The sequence below is a fragment of the Canis lupus genome, chromosome 29, assembly GCF_011100685.1.
Source record: "Canis lupus familiaris isolate Mischka breed German Shepherd chromosome 29, alternate assembly UU_Cfam_GSD_1.0, whole genome shotgun sequence".
Lineage (NCBI taxonomy): Eukaryota > Metazoa > Chordata > Mammalia > Carnivora > Canidae > Canis > Canis lupus.
The window spans coordinates 35,720,800-35,740,564 of NC_049250.1; the positions used below are offsets into that span (position 1 = coordinate 35,720,800).

Genomic DNA, 19,765 nt, shown 5'->3' on the forward strand with positions numbered 1-19,765 from the left:
GTGGACTCTGGTAAGAAATTAACCCTGAAATTTCAATGGCTGAACAATATAGGTATTTATTTCTCACTCACGCGAAGTCTGATGGCCTCCACGCAGTGACACAATGATTCAACTATGTCTATCGCTTGGTCCTGCCTTTTCAACAATTGCAGCAAAATGTCACCTGCAAAAAAAAAAAAAAAAAAAAAAAAAAATAGATGTCACCTAAAGATCACACACTTGCTTTTCTGTGTTGTGGTCCAGAAGTGACACGGGCACTCGTACTCTCAACTAGTTGGCCAGAACTAGGTGTACAATGCTTGATCTGGAGCCAGGGCAGGTGGGCCAGGATGGTTGAATTCTTACTGTATTCACCACTTTCTCACTATAAAAGTAATGGTGTAGAAATTTACAAAGATCAATCTCTTTGACTCATTGACCCTTTAAAAGAAGAGAAGACCAGGAATATAGGCATTTCTTAATATGATTCTTTAGTTTTGCCGTGTTTTGATACTTATGAAATAAGTGTAGATATTGGGTTATATTGAAATATAATCTGAAACTTCAATTAGATATAAAATACTATTTATAGATCGATCAGTTTTCAAATACTTAGTATTTTAAATTTACTTTTAAATTTCATTTAAAAATGTAAAGACTAATACTAACGGAGAAACACTGATGTTGCGATGCATCTTTGAACTTTTTCCTAGAGCTCTGGCTTCTCATCTTTGCATTGCTAAAATGACTGTTTACCTTTATTGATGATTAGTTCATTAGTTATTATTAATGTCTATATTGTATTAACCCAGTCCAGCTATAAATCAAGAAGCCCTGCTGCTCTTTGTCTCTTCCTTCATATGCAAGCAATCATTAAATCTGTCAATTCTATCTTTTTAATATCCCTCACATCCATTCACTTCCTGGCTTCTGCATTGTCACAATATCTTATTTCACATTATTGCCATCTCTCACCTGCATAACTATGAAAACTTTATAACTGGTTTCTCTGAACCTCATTTTACACACCTCCAATCCACTCTCTGCTATTCATCTGGATTCTATAAATATAGCATTATATATGTTTGTGTGTGTATAAATCTATATGTGGTTATATCATTGTTATCACCCTGTAGATGAAGTCAAACTCCTAGCCTAGCATAACAAGGCACCATATGTCCTGCTGAGCAGTCCACCAATCTCACCCACTGCAGCAACTAAGATCAACATGTTTTTGTCTGAAGCACTCTTCTCTGTTGGGAGAGATTCACATGTATCTCCATATGACCTCATGGCTCTCACTCTGACCTACTTCTTTTTATCCTCCAGGACTTGGTTTAGCACTAATCTCTAAACATGGATGAGTTCTTCCTTCAAGCTTTCATACCTTGTGCTGGCCCCATCATAGCACTTATTGCACAAGATGGTATATTTTCCCTTGCTATGGGTCTCTCCAGCTATATCAGCACTGTTCAAATTCAAACCCAAAGAGCACCTTTATCTGAATCATGTAGGGAGCTTGTTAAAATTATAGATCCTAAGATGCCACTTTAGATCTATTGAACCAGAATCCTTAAGAGGAGGTCCAGGGCTCCATATTTAAATACGTTACCCAGATTGTTCTAAGGCCTACCGATGTTGGAGAACCATTACTGCAGGCTATGGGTCTTTTTAGAGACAGACTGATTTGGCTATTTCTCCATATGCATCTCTTTTATGGCTAGCACAGCACCTGGCATGGTAGGCAAGCAAGAATTTAATACATATTTAATACTAGAATTTAATACTAGATATATTAAATGACCTGAGACTTACACATTTATCATTGAACTGTTTTTTAAAAATATTTATTCATATATTTGAGAGGGAGAACATGTGAGGGGGGGGAGGGGCAGAGAGGGAGACAGAGTCTTAAGCAGACTCCATGCTGAGTGCAGAGCCCAACTTGGGGCTCTACATGGGGCTCAATCTCATGACCCTGAGAACATGACCTGAGCCAAAATTAAGAGTTGGATGCTTGACCAATTGTGCCATCAGGTGCCTCCATCATTAAACTGTTTTACCAAGTATTTCTAATTTACTCATTATTTCCTTTTCTCTATGTTTCAATTTATGCTTTATTTCTAATTTTAATTAATATGTGTGACATTTTAAAATAAATTCTGTTTTTTTCTTTCTAGAATTATTTTGCCTTTTCCTCACCATGAAAAGGTGACTTCTAAACATATTTAGAATTTTCTTTTAAAAAGCTCTGCTGAAGTTTTACTATGTGGTTTTCAAAGGTAACCTGTCTATAGACGTTCCAGATAAGTTCAGCTATTACTATATATATTTCTAAGATTAATTTATTGGATGAATATTTAAAAAGCCCTTACCACATGTCAAGCACAATGTCAGGTGTTGAGTATACATTGGCAAATAAGCAACATGGTCCTGCTTGTACACAGCTTATATTATTATTGGGATGCAGGCATTGGATAAGCAAAGAAACACATGCATTGATGGAGGAAGTATGTATATGTATATGCAATGCAAAATATTAAGTTCTGCGAAAGAAATAAGTAGGGTGTTAAGTGGGAATAATGAGATAGTGAGTGTGGGGACTTATTTAATGTCCAGTCCAGGCTTCTCTGGGGAAACAGTACTTACAACAAAACAGAAGTGTAAGTGAAGTCCTCTATGAAAGACGAATGCTCTGACACAGAGGGAACAGCAAGTGCAAAGCCCCCAGGGCAACTTGGGTGATCTGGAACCTGGAAAAAAAACATGAGATGTCTGAAGGATGGTGAGCAGGGAGGAAGGCTATTCAAGACAAGTCTGGAACCATAGGTATGGGTTAGGTTCAAGGTGGACCTTGCCAGCCTCAGTAAAAGAGTTTGAATTTTCTTGTAACTGCAATAGGAAATTACAGCAGAGTTAATTAAGCAGGGGAGCCACATGACCACATTTATATTTTTTAAGAAATCACTCCCCTTGTAGTGGAGAGAATAAAATTTAGAAAAGGAATAGAAGCATTGAAGAGAGGAATTAGATGAATATTTCAGTTGTTCAGACATGTGAGGATGGACTCTGGTGTTGGCAATGAAGAGGAGAGATGTAAGCAGGTTGAGGTATATTTTAAAGGTTAAATCAACAATAATTGCTGATGGGCTACATGGGGGAAAATGAGGCAAGGTGGAATTAGGGAGAAAGGGAGTCAAGTTTTGTCTTTAACATTTAGGCCATGATTTACTACTAGTAGAAAGCCTTGAGAGACAAACAAGTCGGGAGTGGAAAAGGCCACAAGGGTTTAGTTAGGAGATGCTAAGCTCAAGATGCCTCTGAGACATGTGAGTGGAGATTTCAAGGAGGTAGTTGATTAATTCATATAACATTTAAACCACATAGGAGGCTCACAATGATATTAACTTTATGAGCATTTCCACTTTATTATTATTTTCTTAGCTATCAGTGACCACTTTTACTGTCATGTAGAGATAACCTCTAAATTTACCTCTCTACCCTGCTGTGTCGTTCTGGTCTGAAGATATTCAGAAGACAGAACAAATTTATTTAAATTCTAAAGTAATTTCATATTTGAACTGGAGTAAAATTATCATATATATTTAACCCCAAGACACGTCTGTGAGCAAAGTATGAATAAAAGAAGTTGGCCTTGGAATGCAAGACGATATGTGCATTTATTCTCACTTTATTATTGAATAATCCTAATGTCTCTTCTTGCTGTTTTACAGACTAAATTGACTGCAAATTTTCAATGACAGCTGTTTAACATAGGAGACAATAAATCAGCAACTGAGCTCAAAAAACATTTCTTGAGCATAATCTTGATGGTTAATAATAATAATAGTAATAGGTAATTTCTACTAAGGGGTTACCAAGGTATAGACACCAGTGTTTTTTCACATAATTTTTAGTTTGAATCTCATAAAAAGTCTAAGAGGAAAGTACTATTACAATCCCTATTGTACAAGTGAAACAGGCTGTGGAGCAATTAAATAACTGCTTAAATCACAGGGAGTAGCAGAGAGGACTCAAGTGTGGTTCACCTGATACCAAAATTTCTGCTATTAACCACTAAGTTAGGTTGCCTAAAAACTATGAAGCATATGAAGGCATATAGTACATTTAAATTGTTTATAATCCAGTCAAAGGAGAAGAACATGAGGGAAGGGATGAAATTCATTGAGTGACTACTCCTGCCCTGTCACGTCTAAGACACAGAAAAAGCCCTTCCTTCTAATGAAACCACCCTCCTTCTCCCCTTTGCTCCACATACAAGCATATAAATAGGGAGCTGGATTGAGTGGCCTCTAGAATGCTATGGAGGTCATAGTTTACAGAGATGGGGTTAGAACCCCAGATGAGACTGGTTTCTAATCTCAGACTGGACACGGAGGGAAGAACCAAGGCAGACATTCCAGACTCTTAGGTAGCAAGGAATTGATGGCTATGAAACATAGGGAAATGGAGCTTTCCATGTGCTCAAGCCTCACCCATTTAGAGTCTTTGTTGGAATTTTGGACTAAATTCTTAATATGTTAGGATGTTAATATGTATTATTTTACCTCACCTTCCTCCTTCCTTTTTACCTCACTTTCCTTCCACATATCTTCCTCAGAGACTTTAATATCATCCTTAATAGAACCCCACTCCATTATCTCTAACACTTTCAGTGTGTTAGGACTTTGAATATAGTTTATCCTTTGCTTCACAGAGCTTATTTGGTTTGGTAATATAATTTTGCTTACCGAGAGGCTCATAATTTGGGACTTTAATAAGCCAGAATTTATGTTTGCCAACTCTGCAAGATTCTTATATGTTCACTAACTACCTTCCTCCAAATGAATTCTATGCACTAGGGGCAGTTGTAGTTATTCTGCAGAATTAGGAGACTAGCCTATGGTTTGAATCCTGGTATACTGTGTACTAAGTGCATAATCTTGAGCAAGTTATTCAACTTTTATTTTTTTTCCACCCAATTTTTTGTGCCTCAGTTACCATAGATATGAAATGAAAGTGATAATAAGATAAAATCATGGTAGGGTTTGGATGATGTATACACTGGAGTGCTTATACCAGAAAATACTGACACATAGAAAATACCCAACGTCCTAGATCATACATCCTATCTCACTTTGCACAAAGCCTTTTACCTGTAATTACTAACCTACTAGAGATTCCCTTAATTAATTCCTTGTCTCTAGTTCCTCAGTGTTCTCTATGTCACTGAAATATTCAACACAATCCAAGAAAAGAATACCTATTGTTTCACTGTACTGTCTTTTTATCTCATTTTGATCTCTCTCATTTTGATCCACATTTGTATACATTTCTTTATATTGTATAAAGATTATCCACCTATATTTCCCAGGGTTTCTATGTGATTCCAGCCCTGCATGGCCAACAGCATTTTCAATGTTCCTATTTCTTTTTATCCTCATAAACACCTTTCAAAATATGTTTTATTATCTCCATTTTACAAGGAAAGCTAATACATACCCAAGGCTGTATATTAAAAAGAATCATCACCAGGATACAAATCAAAACAATGCTCTTCCCCAAGTTACTCAGAAAAAAATGAATGAGAAATATTAGTTATGTATTAAATTTTTGTTTAAAGATTTTATTTATTTATTCATGAGAGACACAGAGACTCAGACAGAGGAAGAAGCAGGATTCTCACAGGGAGCCCGATGTGGAACTTGATTCCCAGACCTGGGATTACGCCCTAAACCGAAGGCAGATGCTCAACAGCTGAACTACCCAGTCGTCCCTACTTATGTGTTAATTTAAGAGGTGCTTGCCTTGAGTGCAAAAGTGATCCCTAATAAGGAAGTTCAGTAAAGGTACAATTGTATATGAAAGGCTTTAATGGGAAAGTGAGGCCTGAGTTTGTCCTTAGGGAGAAGTTTGATTAGAAGGCATCATAAAGGCAAGTTACCTGATCAAGTACATGGAGCCTGAAATAAAAAGTGGCAAATGCAGAGCACCTATGAAGAATATTTATTGAGCAAAAGTTGACTATTGGGAAACAGGAATTAGGGTTGGATCAAAAAATGGGCCAGTATGCAGAGGGCTATAAAAACTAAGTGAAGAATTCTGAAATCAGTAAAACACAACTTTTTCTTTTTGATGCTTTTTAACATTCCCCTGCTACTGGTATAATGCTTATTCTGCTTGACTTCATTACACGTCTCATGTATCCTTCAAATTTCAGCTGAAATATTTTCTACCCTAAGACAGCTTCTTTAGAGAAAGTAAAGCATCCTCCTCCCATAGATCTTAGTCAGAAAAATGTAGCACTTCTTCCATTAAATCCAATGATTTTTCACCTATTTATGTCCCTCACTAAATATGGAAGCCCTGGAAAGACAGGAAATGTATTACATGTGGTTTTGAATCCCCAGCATTCATCTCAATGCCCAGCACACAGCAGGCACTTAATAGATGGTTGTTGCTTAAACAAATTAATAAATGAATGGTTCTGAAGAAGAGGAATAACAATGAAAGTGATGTCTAATAAAAAAAAAAACATGCAGAATGGGCTGAAATAGGAGACTCTAAGAGGCAAATTATTTATGTTACAAAATGCATTAAAGTATGATTTGGACAATATACATGAAGTGCCTTATATGACATGCTTTCGCTGAATTGCTATAATCATACAAGAATTTAATCCTATTACCCTGATTCTCTAATGTTAGCCTATCAAAATCAATAATATGAAAAAATTACTGCATTTTAAATAGATTTGACAAATGAGGCAAATGTGATTTCATGTGAATCAAAAGTTATGAGGCAAAAATCCTTCAGCATTTTTTCTAATGAGGCTCATATTCATATGATTCAACAGAACATTTTAGAAAATGACTGTTTAAACTATTCATAACTTTTGGATTTCTTTTTGGTAGGCACTGTCTAGAGCAATAATTTTCATTTATCGTGGAAAAGTCCGTTGTATTTGCAACCTATAAATAAAAAAATTATAGCATTACAAGACTACAGTTTCTTGTATCCGTTCCTTTTATTCTTTCTTGCTAAACCTATAACGTACCAAGACAATATAGCATTCTTTGGGGAGGAAAAAGAAAAAATAAATTTCCATGGCCTTATTTCTAACTGCGGCCTTAAGCAATGGAAGATTTTGAATGTGCCAAACAATTAAAATTCTTCGTTACAGCAAATGAATTGGCCTAAATGAAATTTTATCTATCATACCTGGTGAAATCATTGCATCTCCCTTCCTGAAGAATGATCCAGTTATTAAGAATAGATTGAGTGTAGATTCAAGTTCAATTATACGTTAATATTAAAATATATTTCCTTTTAAAAATGTGTACATTTATTAAATCATTTTTATAGGGGAAAAAAGGATAATTTAATTGATTTCCACCATTGCTCAATGAATACCACCAGCTGCAGGCAAAATCCATTAGAAGAACATCTCTACCAGAATGAAACACAAATACAATGAACACTTATATGCAACATTTGGAAATTCAGGCTTCAGGCTGATGAAAGTGATTCAAATGACTTTCTCTCATTAAATGCTGAGAGCAAAACAGAGTTGATATGCCACTCTAAATGAGCAACTGTTTCAACTGCTATTAAGGGTAGTACAGTGTTTTAAACATTTCTTTTTTTATAAATGAATTACGCTAATAGTCAATGGCATCATTCAACTATGAATGCATAGATTAATATGTATATAACATGTACTCCAAAACTGAAGACAAATAAGGAGAAGTTATGTTGCTAAAAATAGAACTGATGAATGCTATAAGATATTTTTGCTCATTGTATCGCTCCCAAGGAGTAAGTAAATCTAAATTTATTTTTGTTGTATCAAATGGTATAATATTTAAGAAAAACATTTTTTAAATTGCATATTTATTGCATTGGTGGAAGTTCCTCACTTCTTAAGGAATAACACTATAATTCACTTTCCATTTTGAACATTTCATCAAAAAATCCTCTAATATTTTAGGTCATTTCAATAATATTTAACAGAATTAGTCTGGAGAAGAAAGATGGATGAAAATTGGTCAGCTCATATATAAAGAGTGGTCATTGAATGACTCAATGCCAGAGATGGTTTATAGCATGAGTTTTTAAAATAATCTATTTTCTTTTTTAAAAAAATAATTTATTTGAGAGAGTGAGAGCATATGTGTGGATGCGGAGAGAATCTTTAAGGAGACTCCCCTCTCCGTACGGAGCCCAATTCGGGGCTTCATCTCAAACCCATGAGATCATGACCTGAGCCCAAACCAAGAAAATGTAAAACAATGATTTCCTTTATGGTCATACTATGACAGTTCTCTGTTTATTTATTTCTCACATATTACAAGCTATAGAAGTTTTCATGTTTGTTTGTTTTTTTATATCTCTCTCCTTCACTTCACAGAAGCTACCTGTGGTCCATGCCTGCATTCTTTGTTGAGTCTCCCCGGTTAGAGCAAAGTACCTGGCACAGAGTAGTCACTTAATCAACAATATTTATGAATGAGTTATTGAAAATGGGTTTTCCTAAGAAGTACTGTAACAAGAGCTCTCATGGAGCTCACAGCCAAGGGGAAAAACAAAAAGTAAACAGCTGTGATAAGGTGTGATAAATGCGAGATACCAGGTAATAAATTAAGAAATTTACATTTATTATCTTATATCATCCATGTCACTCTCCAATGACTCATGCATTACCATTATTCCCATTGGAAGATGAGGAAACATTTCCAAAGAAGATGAGTAACTTGCCTAATTTCACATAGCTAGCAAGTAGACAAGTTGAGACTTGAGCCTGTATCTGCCTCATACTTCCCTATTCTATGTTTTATGGAAGCTCGGAGTATTCACTCACTGATTAATTCAATTAATATGTATACGAACGCTTATTTTATACCATATGCTGTTCTAGGCACTGGTATATTCCAGTAAACAAAGGAGAAAAAGCCTCTTCCTTCACTGAGCTGACAATCAAAGTTGCAAAGACGAACAACAAAAACAAATCAATAGGATATATAATAAAATCTCTGAGTCATCATTTGGGGAAGAAAATTGACAGAGAAAGGGGACAGAAATAGTCAGTGGGTTGCTATTTAAAATTGAGTGGTCAAGGAAGACCACTCTGAGAGCTGGACAAATTGCATTTGGGGGCACGCTAGAGAAAGGCAGACCTTCTCCAGGTGTATGCAGCCCTTCCTGGGCACCGGCAAGGCTCACTGTTTCCATGGCAATCACCTCAGTCCTCATTTTCTCACATTTGGCTCACTGCAAGAGTTTTCTGATTTGTCTGTCTACGTCTCCTGCCCTCTGCTACCACATTACTCTAGCCTCACACACCAAACAGAGACTGGAGTTCAGCCTCCATTTTGATCTTACCCAGGCAGCTGTACATAGGGGTCAACTCATGCAGTGGCCTCTTTGAGGAAGGGATCAAAGGCCTAAATAAAATGAGGGACCAAGCTATGAGGACATGTGACGGGAAGAGCAATTTAAAAAAAAATCCTCCAGAACTAACTCATGTTTGGCATGTTGCAGGTAGATAAAGACCAGCGTGGGAGTAAGCATGAGGAAAGTGCTAGGAAAAGGGATTGAGACATTGCCTTTGTAAGCCTGATAAGGGCTTTGTAAGCCTGTAATGTCATTAGAGTAGGAAGGAAAAATATTTCATTTAAAGAGGTGAGATATGGCCTAAAGACACAAGAATGAGTCGGTGTTATCCCATGGCTAGAGTCTCCATGTAGAAGGAACCCACGAGGCTGGAGGGCATGATCAGAAATAAAAATAGTTAGGCTACTTAACGCCTGCTATGGAAAATATGTCATACAAACTAGTAGCACCAGCAGCACCGGAGAGGTTGTTAGCAATGTCAAATCTCTGGCTTTTTTCTAGATCTACTAAGTCATCATCTGCATTTTAAATAAGATTAGGTAAATCGTAAGCCTGACAAGGGATGATATATTAGAGGGAATAAATAGTAAGTGGTCTGGTGTTGCTAGATTCCAGGGATTAGGCAAAAATGAGTATAGAGCCTCAAGGAGTTGGACAGTTAGATTGGATCCATTGGGAAGGGCTGTGAGTACTGTGATTAAGAGTCTGGAACATTCTGACAAAGGAAAACATTTCCAGATCACCACAGCATAATAACTGCCTCGCAGTGACTGGGTGCCACCATCTGTGAAACTCAATACTAAAAAAAAAAAAAAAAAAAAAAAAAAAAAAAAAAGTAAAGATATTTCTTATATTATTTCCAAAAAAAAAAAAAAAATCAAGTGAATTAAAAATATGGATAGAAATATGGATTGCTTTTATTTCTCTTTAAAGATGGCCATTTTATTGTCTATTTCAATAAAAACTGTTATATATGGTTATTCACCCCATGTTAGTTTATATCCATTCCTCAGAAGCCCTGAAATATGCTGAACAAAATGAGAAACAAAATAGCCCTTGTAGATGTACATCAGTGAGTTGTTTATTCTTTTCATTTCTCATGTTCCAGAGGGCAGGTGGAATTGCAAATGTGTTCTTTCTAGGAATGTAAATGTGATCAATTACAGGGCTTTCCCCCTCTTTTTTTGGCACACAGGCTGTTCCACTTTCTCTCGCTTTTTACTAAACATGATAAATAGGGATATTCAGAATTCACCACAAGGAAAAGGGGTCAAAATAACAGAGAAATTGACAAATCAAAAAAAAAAAAAAAAAGGCTTGAATATTAATTTTATCAAAATGTTTTACAAGATGATTTTTAGTTTTCCTTGTTTCTTTTCATCTTTTTTCTTTTATTGTTATTTCAGTGAGTTTAGGCCTTAAGAAGCATCAGGATAGACAGACAGGCCCAGCAGATACCCAAGGGCTTGGGGAGCTGCCCAGAGGGAAGGTATGAAATGAAGGGCACTGTATGCAATAGAAAATAAAAACAGTTCAGTCAGAACCTGTAGACTTCAGAGAGTGCTGACATCAAGAACTTGCAGAAATTCTTGTATGTGCTGGGACAGAAGTTCACTAGAGGAAAAGAGTCAAAGGTGGAGAGGTAATCAGGAGCTAGACCAGGAAAGGTCTTTTTTTTTTTTTTTTTTTTTTTTTAAGATTTTTATTTATTTATTCATGAGAGACACAGAGAGATTGAGAGAGAGGCAGAGACACAGGCAGAGGGAGAAGCAGGCTCCATGCAGGGGGCCTGACGTGGGGACTCAATCCTGGGACTCCAGGATCATGCCCTGGGCCAAAGGCAGGCGCTCAACCCCTGAGCCACCCAGGGATCCCCAGGAAAGGTCTTACACACATGATGAAGATTTGGTCCTCATCTCGACCTCTGAGAGGTATGTATGATGAACCCTCATCTGCAATAGCTTCGTAGATAACTATACTGCTTCCATTGTTGCCCTATTCAAAGGCCCCAACTCTAATCCATTCTTCACAGGGTAGATAAAGGGTAAATCTTGTCACTCTCCTGCTAAGAGTCCTTCAAAGACTTCCCAGTGGATTACAAAGGAAGTTCAAATGTTTTACTACTTGGCCCCCAAAAATCTACACACAGGGTCTACCGCTCTCCTTCTTGCTTATACAGTGGCCTCTGATTCCTCCAATGTGTCAAGTTGTTTCCTAGTTCAGAGCATATTTGCACCAAAAATTTTCTCTGCTGAAACATCTTTCTATCCTCTATTCCACCCCAAGATATCTAGCTCCTCTTCATTCTTTGAGTCTCTGCCAACATAACATCTCAAGAGAGACCTTTCCTGATTCTTCCTTCTAAAGTAACCATTGTCTAAAGTTTCCTCCTATAATAGTACCTTATCTGTTCCCTTTGTATGTTTCAACATAATTCAAACTTTTTATCTGCTTACTGTCTCCCTGTGTTAGTTTTCTAACGCTGCAGAACAAATTTGGCTAAAAACAACATACATTTGTTATCTCACAGTTTCTGTGGGTTAGGAGTCTAGGCAGGCTCAGCTCCATCCTCTGCTACAATTAAGGATGTCAGCTGGAACTGGGGTCACATCTGGAGGCTTGACTCAGCTTCACTTCTGAGGTCACTTAGTCTATTGGCAGAATTCATATCCTTGTGACCGTAAGGCTGAAGGTCTCAACTTCTTGCTGTCACCTAGAGACTGCTTCTTGCCATATGAGCTTCCTAACATAGCCTCTCACTTCTTCAAATCCAGCAAAGGAGGAAGTATCTAGAATAAATCTGCCAGCAAGATGGAGTTTTATACAACATGATCATGGGAATATCATCCTATCACCTTTCCAAATTCGATTGCCTAGAAGCAAATCACAGGTCCTACTTACACTTGAGTGGAGGTGATTATACAAGGATGTGAACACCAGGAGGTAGGAATAATGGGGGCCATCCTGAAGTCCTCCATAGTCTGCCCTTTGGCCCCAATGATTTACATCACTTCCACATGCAAAATACATTCATCCCCCTCCCAAGACTCCTACTATAGCATCCTCTTATGGCATCCTAACGACATCAGATCAAAGGTCAACATCTCCTCATCCAAGTCAGGTGCAAGTGATGATGACAATCCTGGGTGTAATTAGTTAAGTACAGCGTTTTTTTTTTTTTCTCCATCTGTAGATCTGTGAAACTAAAGAGCAAGTTATATACCTCTACTTCTCTCCAATTAGAATCTTGGTTCTGTGAATGTGGAGACTAAGCCAATCTTGTTCTCTGCTTTATCTTCGAATAAGCACCATACCTAACTCACTGTAGATAGTTAATAAATTCAGCACTATTTAAATAAACAGTGCTGAATAATGAATGTATAATTGAAATCTCAGCAAGAAGACAGATCCTAGTCCTGAGGTCTGATAAGAACCCAGAACCAAAGAATGAAGCTTGAATCTGAGGGCAAATAATTAGAACTAGAACTAGAGGGAGGGAAAAAGAGAAAGAAAAATAGACAGATAGCAGGATTGGAATATGTGATCAGAACAAGACAGGTAACAAAGAGGATGCCACTGAACCAAATTCTTACGTTATCTCATTAACCCATTTAAAAAACATTTATGTGGATCTATTACAATGCTAAAAATTGTGGTATCAGGGATACAACAGTAAATAAAATGCAGTTCCTGCCTTGAAAAAAATTACAGTATGCTGGGAGAGACTCAACATAAGATGATAAGTGCTAAAATGAATAAACAGAAGGTTAATGAAAATACATGGGAAAAATAACTACTTTTGCATGAAGGGATATCAGGGAATCATTGGAGAAGAAAATGACCTCTAAATGTAGTCTTGAAGATTACATAAGAGTTATATAACCGTTAACAACTGCTCTCTGGATTATGCTGGAAAGGGGAAGAAAAGATGATGTTCCAGGAAGAGAAGAAAAATGCATGTTAAAATCCCGGCAGCGAAAGAGAGCATGGCACATTCAGGAAACTAAAAGAAGGGTTAGAGTATAGTTAGATGAGGAAAAATGCCAAAAAAGTAAGGCTGGGCATTTGATAACAGGGGACTGGATCATGACATGAAATTTGTACTTTATTTTGAGCACAGTGGAAAGCCACATAAAAGTTTCAAATAAGCAGATTAAAAAAATAAAATTTATGCTTTAGAAAGATCACTCTGACTTTAGTGTGGAAAAATCAACTGGAATGGGAAAGGTGTAAAGACAGCCTAGCTGGGAGAAGCTGTTGCTGGAACCTAAGTATGACATGGAGGCTGGAAAGGTAGAAGCAAAGAGCACAGAGGAGAGAGGTGAGCAACTCTGGGGGAGTAAATGGATAGGAAGAGTTAGGAATTACTTGCATGCTAAGGAGGGAGGGGGGTGAAACAGAGAGGAGATGTGGATAAGTTCCAGGTATCTGTCTTGGAAAAGTGGGTGGATGGTAACACCATTTGCTAAGGTAGCAAATAAAGCAAGAGAAGAGGTTGGGGGCTGCATTGGATGGAGGTGAGCCAACATGGAATATTTTAGTTTTGAATGTCTCTGGGAATTCCAGGCAGAGAGGACTTGAAGGCAGTTGGATGTACCTGGCTCTAGAGAGCATGAAAAAGATTTGATCCAAGCTTTCTGTTTTCCCCCCAGGTGAGGGAAAAGATTGGCCACAGAGTCTAAGGACTAATAAATGACTGGTAATGGAAAAGTGAGAGATGAATGCCGCCTGCCGCATAACACAAGGGGCCTCAGAGACAAGAAATCTAGCAAATAAGTTACCTAAATACTTCTCCCAGCTTTTCTCATCTAGTTTTCCATGTTATAGCATGTAGAACATCAGTTAAGGCTTCTTTCTAGTTAGACATGGACAATTGTGTTTATCTCTGCTCCCAATGGAAATAATATTAAAATGTAAATGCTTTTTTTTTTTTAAAAAAAAGTATAAATCCTAAAAACAAAGAGTAAATGAACAGAGATGAGAGTAAGTGAAAAATGTCAATAAGTGTTAATATGCGGAAGGCAAATAGTGGGGTGGCAACTAAACTAGAAGGTAAAAGGAAGTTGAAACCTAAGAACTCACAGTCTGAGCCAATGCTTAAAAGTGAGCTTTTTCCTCATGGATCACTGAAGATTTGGAACTTGAGACGCTAGGCATATTGACTAGCTATAGTGAGTTCGGAGCTGGAAATTAGTCGAAAAATCTGTATATAGAGTAATCAGACATCCTTCTTCCTATTTCCCCATCCTCATCTTACAAAGCAAGGTTAAAGGCTCTTTCTAAGTGCTCAGGAAAACCAGATGTTTAGTCTCTGAGAAACTGATCCTTAGGGACTCTAGACTGAAGGGACTGAGAACAATAGAATATGATAGTCCTAAAGTGAAAAAGGAGGATTAAGTGCAAACACACAATTTCTGAACAGTAATTTTTTTTATAAAATTTTAAGCATTATTTCATCTTAAAGTAACATAGACGTAATAACTCAATAAAAATTTAAATTTAGTAAAAAAGCTATTAAATAATTCAGGAAATCTTTCTCTGTAATGTGTGTAGGGTTTTTTTGTTTTGTTTTGTTTTGTTTTGTTTTGTTCTTGTTTTTGTTTTTGTTTTTTTATGTAGGGAAGAAATAAGCAAAACTATTCAGGTTTTGAGACACCAATATACCTTGGGGCAAAGTTCTTCACTTTGCTAGTGACGTGAGGGAAAAAAAACAAGTCATCAAGGTTGGACTCCGCATCTCTACAACAAGACCTGCTGCCTGATTCTTTTAGGACCATCAGTGATAACAAAAAGATCAGCAGGGACTTGAGTCCCCAGAAAATTTGGATGGATCTTCTTGAATTCCTTATTCCTGCAGTAGAGGATTTTCTCAGTGAAGGGACCTGGGCCGTTCCTCAAATCTGAAGATGTTGGCTGAGAAAATTAGCAGAAGAGCAACCCAATCCTGCTCTTCCATAAAGGCTGTGATTATTCTCCCTCAGCTGATAGAGTCCCTGCTGCCGTCATCTCTCCTGGGCCCTCTACTGCAAGATATGAAAGGGCTCCTACATTGCCTAATGATTCCAAAGCCTGCCACGCCCCTATTTTCCCAACACTACCTCAGAGATTCAAAGTATGAAAAATGCCTCCTTGCCTTTACCCCACTACCTGGAACATGCGTGGCCCTACTAACCTATACAAATCTAACCGCTTCATCCCATTGCTTCTCCTCTCCTGACCCAAATCAGCAACCCTGACACAATGAAATTCTTCTCTAATATCACGAGAAAGAGTTGAACACCTGCTGTTAGCTCTGTGACCTTGAACAATTCAACCACTGTTCCTGTACCTTCCCTTTCTACCTCACAGACTTGAAAGAGAAGCAACATTTTTGGTAATGGAGAATTCTATCCAATTCCTGTCCTTGGATGAAGTCCTCTTTCCTTTTTGTATCAATACTTGTTTTTTTGTTCACCGCCCAATTATTTCTTCATCTCTCCTCTTAGAATTTTCTTTTGTTCCATTGTTTTCCTTTACCTCAATTGATCCAAGCGGCAGTTCATTTTAGTCTCTTTCTTATTTCTAATCACATGCTTCTGAAATTATATGCTCATGAAAACACATACACACAGAAGTGCTCATTCCCGGATAGCAGTTTTACTGTTACCATAGAGACATATCAGTTTCCTATCAAGTGAGGGAGATGAATCATGACTCATGAATATTTATTTCATTTCATTTTATATTTGATTATTCCATTTTTAACATCTGCGGCAAAAACGGATATTTTGTTTTCCATATCTTTTCAGTTCAACTTTTTCTTTTTAAAGATAGCAGTATATTCTCACTCAAAAAAAAATGCAATGAAACTGTCTAATGTTATTTGGGCCTTCATCTTATAAGTTAGTTTCTAAATAAGTTGATAAAGAATTAATATGTATAATGGGAGTAATATATGAGTATTGTTCTACATTTAATATTTGTTAACCAAGATGCTCACCTGCAAAATTATACATAATTATTAAGGGCTCGTCTAATTAATCACAAAGTGTGATTAATTACTTACCTAATATAATTCCTGTGATTTATGTGGATGAAGAAACTTTAGTGATATTTTCTATTACTAAATAAGAATATTTGAGTAACATTCACCAAGTCTTGGGGGATTCAGTTTTTACATTCCTTTATATTTCTGGATCACTTTTCAGTTTCCCAAGCGCTTTCACATATGTGACAGGATATGAGCAGGCAACCTGATTTATCATAGAAATAACTGTTTTGCTCATCTTTCTTTTCTGCGGTGCATTTGAAAGATAGTATGTATATATTTCTCCGCACTTCCTAAGAGTGTTTGAAGTTTGAGATTTCCTTGACTTCAAAGAAATGAAACTAGTTTTTTGTTTGATATTAATTCTAACTCTGAGTTTAATGGACCACCAAAGTCTTTATGAAAGCAAATGAAAATAGAGAGTTTGGGTGGGAAGGAGGATTCATGTGATAAAATAGAGTCCTGTGAGGGAATTCGCAGAACAAGTTACTTTGATGATCAGATGGGGCCCTGGGAATCTGATGTGAAAGAAATGCCTTGGTCCAAGAAAAAATAAGGGAATGGATTCAGCTAAGGACCACAAAAAGGGTACTATATAAGTGTAGAGGAATTTATTGATGACTGACTACCAGAAAGAATGACTTTACAGGACTCCTAGAACATCTCCAAATCTATACCCCAGAACATCCATATAACCAAAGAGGGGCCCAAGGACAAGTAGAAGAATGGTGATGAGAAAATCTCTTACCAGTACTTTGGGGGCTAAACGGAATAAGATTTAGTCTTGTGTGCTCGGATAGACACCCTAGGTTTGAATCACTGTGTTGACTATGTATTATCTCACTGAGCTTCACAAGAGTACAGCTAACTGGGTTGTGCAGGTCTTTAATATCCCCTTTCGAGAAATGAGATAAAGTCACATGACAACATGGTTTAGTATTATGTATGAGTCAACTAAATTCTACCCCTGCATAGACTTTTCCTGACTATTATTTATATAGCACTTTTTCACACTTAAATTTACTTACTGAAGATATATATAGGCTCAGATAACTAAAAAGTCTAGGGGTACAATTTCTTCAGGCACAGTCCGATCAAGAGTTCCCAATAACATTGCTAAGACTTGGTCTCTCTTTGTCTCTTGGTTTTGCACCACTATGAGTTGGCATCATTCCTGGGTCTTACACGTTTGTCAACCAATTAAAATTTTGTCAAAATAGAACGTATGTGCTTTTTGATAGTTCAAACAAAAGTTCTTGAACCAATTACTATTTGATTTTTTTTTTTAATTAGCCAGGCTTGACATATATATCTGGCCCTGGGCATGGAGATGGAGGCAACCCCTTCAGCAGTACATGGACTCTGAATAAGGAAGAGTTTGGTTGTCTAGAATAAATAGATACTTATGTCAAAAGATAAAACCAGTAAAGAATTCTGGATTCCTGGTAGCAGTGAAAGCATCATAGGTTTTGGATCTGCTGTGACTCCAAAGCAACTAGATAGCAAAGTCAAAAACCTTTGGATGATAGTTACAAGAAAACCTAAGTGGAAATCAACAAAGGATAATTTGAGACCAACAAGAGAAACTGAAAAAGTTTTCCTACTCTAATAATGGTTTAGTGCAAGTAAAGTCTGTAGAAGCCGAAATAGTCTAGCATATGTGAACCAGGGCTTTCTCCGAGGGCAGGTGGAATGGAGAAACTGCTAGGAGTAGAATCAAAACTAAGTAGTGGAGGGAAGTCAAAGTCTCATATTGCTTAATCTCAGAAATGATATCCCAATACTTTTGCTATATTCTATTCACTGGAAGTGAGTCACTAGTACAGCCTTGAGGGTTGGGGATTACAGAAGAGCGTGAATTGGTGGGTACCATCGGGAGCCATTTTATAAGCTGTCTACTACAGGGTTCATTCTAAAATGTGACAAGAAAGATTTCATAAAAGAGTTCAGCATCAACTATGTCTTAAAACATGGACATCAGGCAGACTAAAATGCAAAGGGCGATCTAGACAGAGGCTATAGCATAAGCAGAGATAAGCACTCTTAAAATCACTTCTTTCTTTCCGGAAGAAAAAAAAAAAGAAAAACAAGACTACAGAGTAGAGAAAGCAAGGAATACTTTTGAAAGATGAGGCTGGAGATGTAGGATAAAGTCAAATTATAGAAGGCCTGATGTACCGCATTCTTACCCTTATGGTTGGATGAACTGGATTGCTAGCATTTTCACAAAATTGATCAGTGCTGTCGAGTGTATTTTCAGGATGGCCAACTTAAGGTATTTTTATACCTTTGTTGCTTCCTGTTGCCATTTGTAAGAACATTTCCAAGAATGTGGCCACACCAGAAGCACTGCAGCTTTTGGTCACCTTTTCCCCTCAAGTATGACATATCATTCTATGTTAAACCAGTCTGTTGTAAACAAAGACAGATTCCCTAATTATAATGGCAACATCAAATATGTTTAATTTTCATCAACAAGGAAGTCTTTCAGACTCAAATCATGGAATGACAACTAGTATCCATTGCATGATTCTTATTTCCTTTCCCCTAACACATATTTGGAGTATAATAATACTTGTAAAATATAATTTGCAATAAATAAGCATATTTCTACTATGATTTTTCAAAGAAACAGAGGAAAACGCATTTTTTAGGATCACAGACTCCCTGAGAACAACAGATTGAGAATCCATGATATAACTGAACATGTGCACAACTGTAAAAAGAAGAAACTCTCAACAGCGATTTACAGAAGAATTTCAGAAACATTCGTTTTGCATCAAGAATCGAATCTATGTTTAATAGAGCTTAATATCTGACATCAATATCTTCCTCGCCTATACTCCCATAGCATTGTGTTTGTCACTGTGCTAAGACACTTATTACAGTCTATCTTATTAGAGTTGTTAATTAATATACCTGCCTCTCTCACTAGATAATGAGCCTTGAAGTGAAGAGATTTTTGTCTTACTTGACTTTGAATCTCTGTCTAAACTCTATGCTCAACACAGAGAAGGCTCTCAGCAAATGGTGAGGACTTAGAGTGACTTTAAATAGAGACTCTTAAAATATAGATTATAAAAAGGTAATCCAGGGAGAATTGTTCTTGTTATCAATATGCTACCACATAATGAAACGTTAGTTTTCAAACTGTAGTCAGCCAAACCACCTAAGAGTACAAATGTAAAAATACTGAGAGATTATACATTTTGACTGTGAGGAACTTCTTTTTAACAAATTCATTATTTGTTCATTAATTTTAGGTATTGATAAACTTAAATGCCATATATGTGGTAGTGATGGAGCATCCTTTTTATATTAAGAACATAAGAATCACATTTCTGATTACTAATGATAACTATTGAC

At 36.8% G+C, this 19,765-nt stretch overlaps 1 long non-coding RNA gene across 1 annotated transcript in view; it reads right to left on the reverse strand.

The window, feature by feature from the left end:
- The window catches only part of LOC111093093, a 103,300-nt gene that overhangs the window by 23,979 nt on the left and 59,556 nt on the right, over positions 1-19,765 (reverse strand). The window contains exons 3-4 of the long non-coding RNA XR_005381207.1: positions 2,629-2,732; positions 72-163 (exon numbers count right to left, since the gene is read on the reverse strand). This is a non-coding gene — a long non-coding RNA (uncharacterized LOC111093093). The remainder of the gene's footprint in view (positions 1-71; positions 164-2,628; positions 2,733-19,765) is intronic.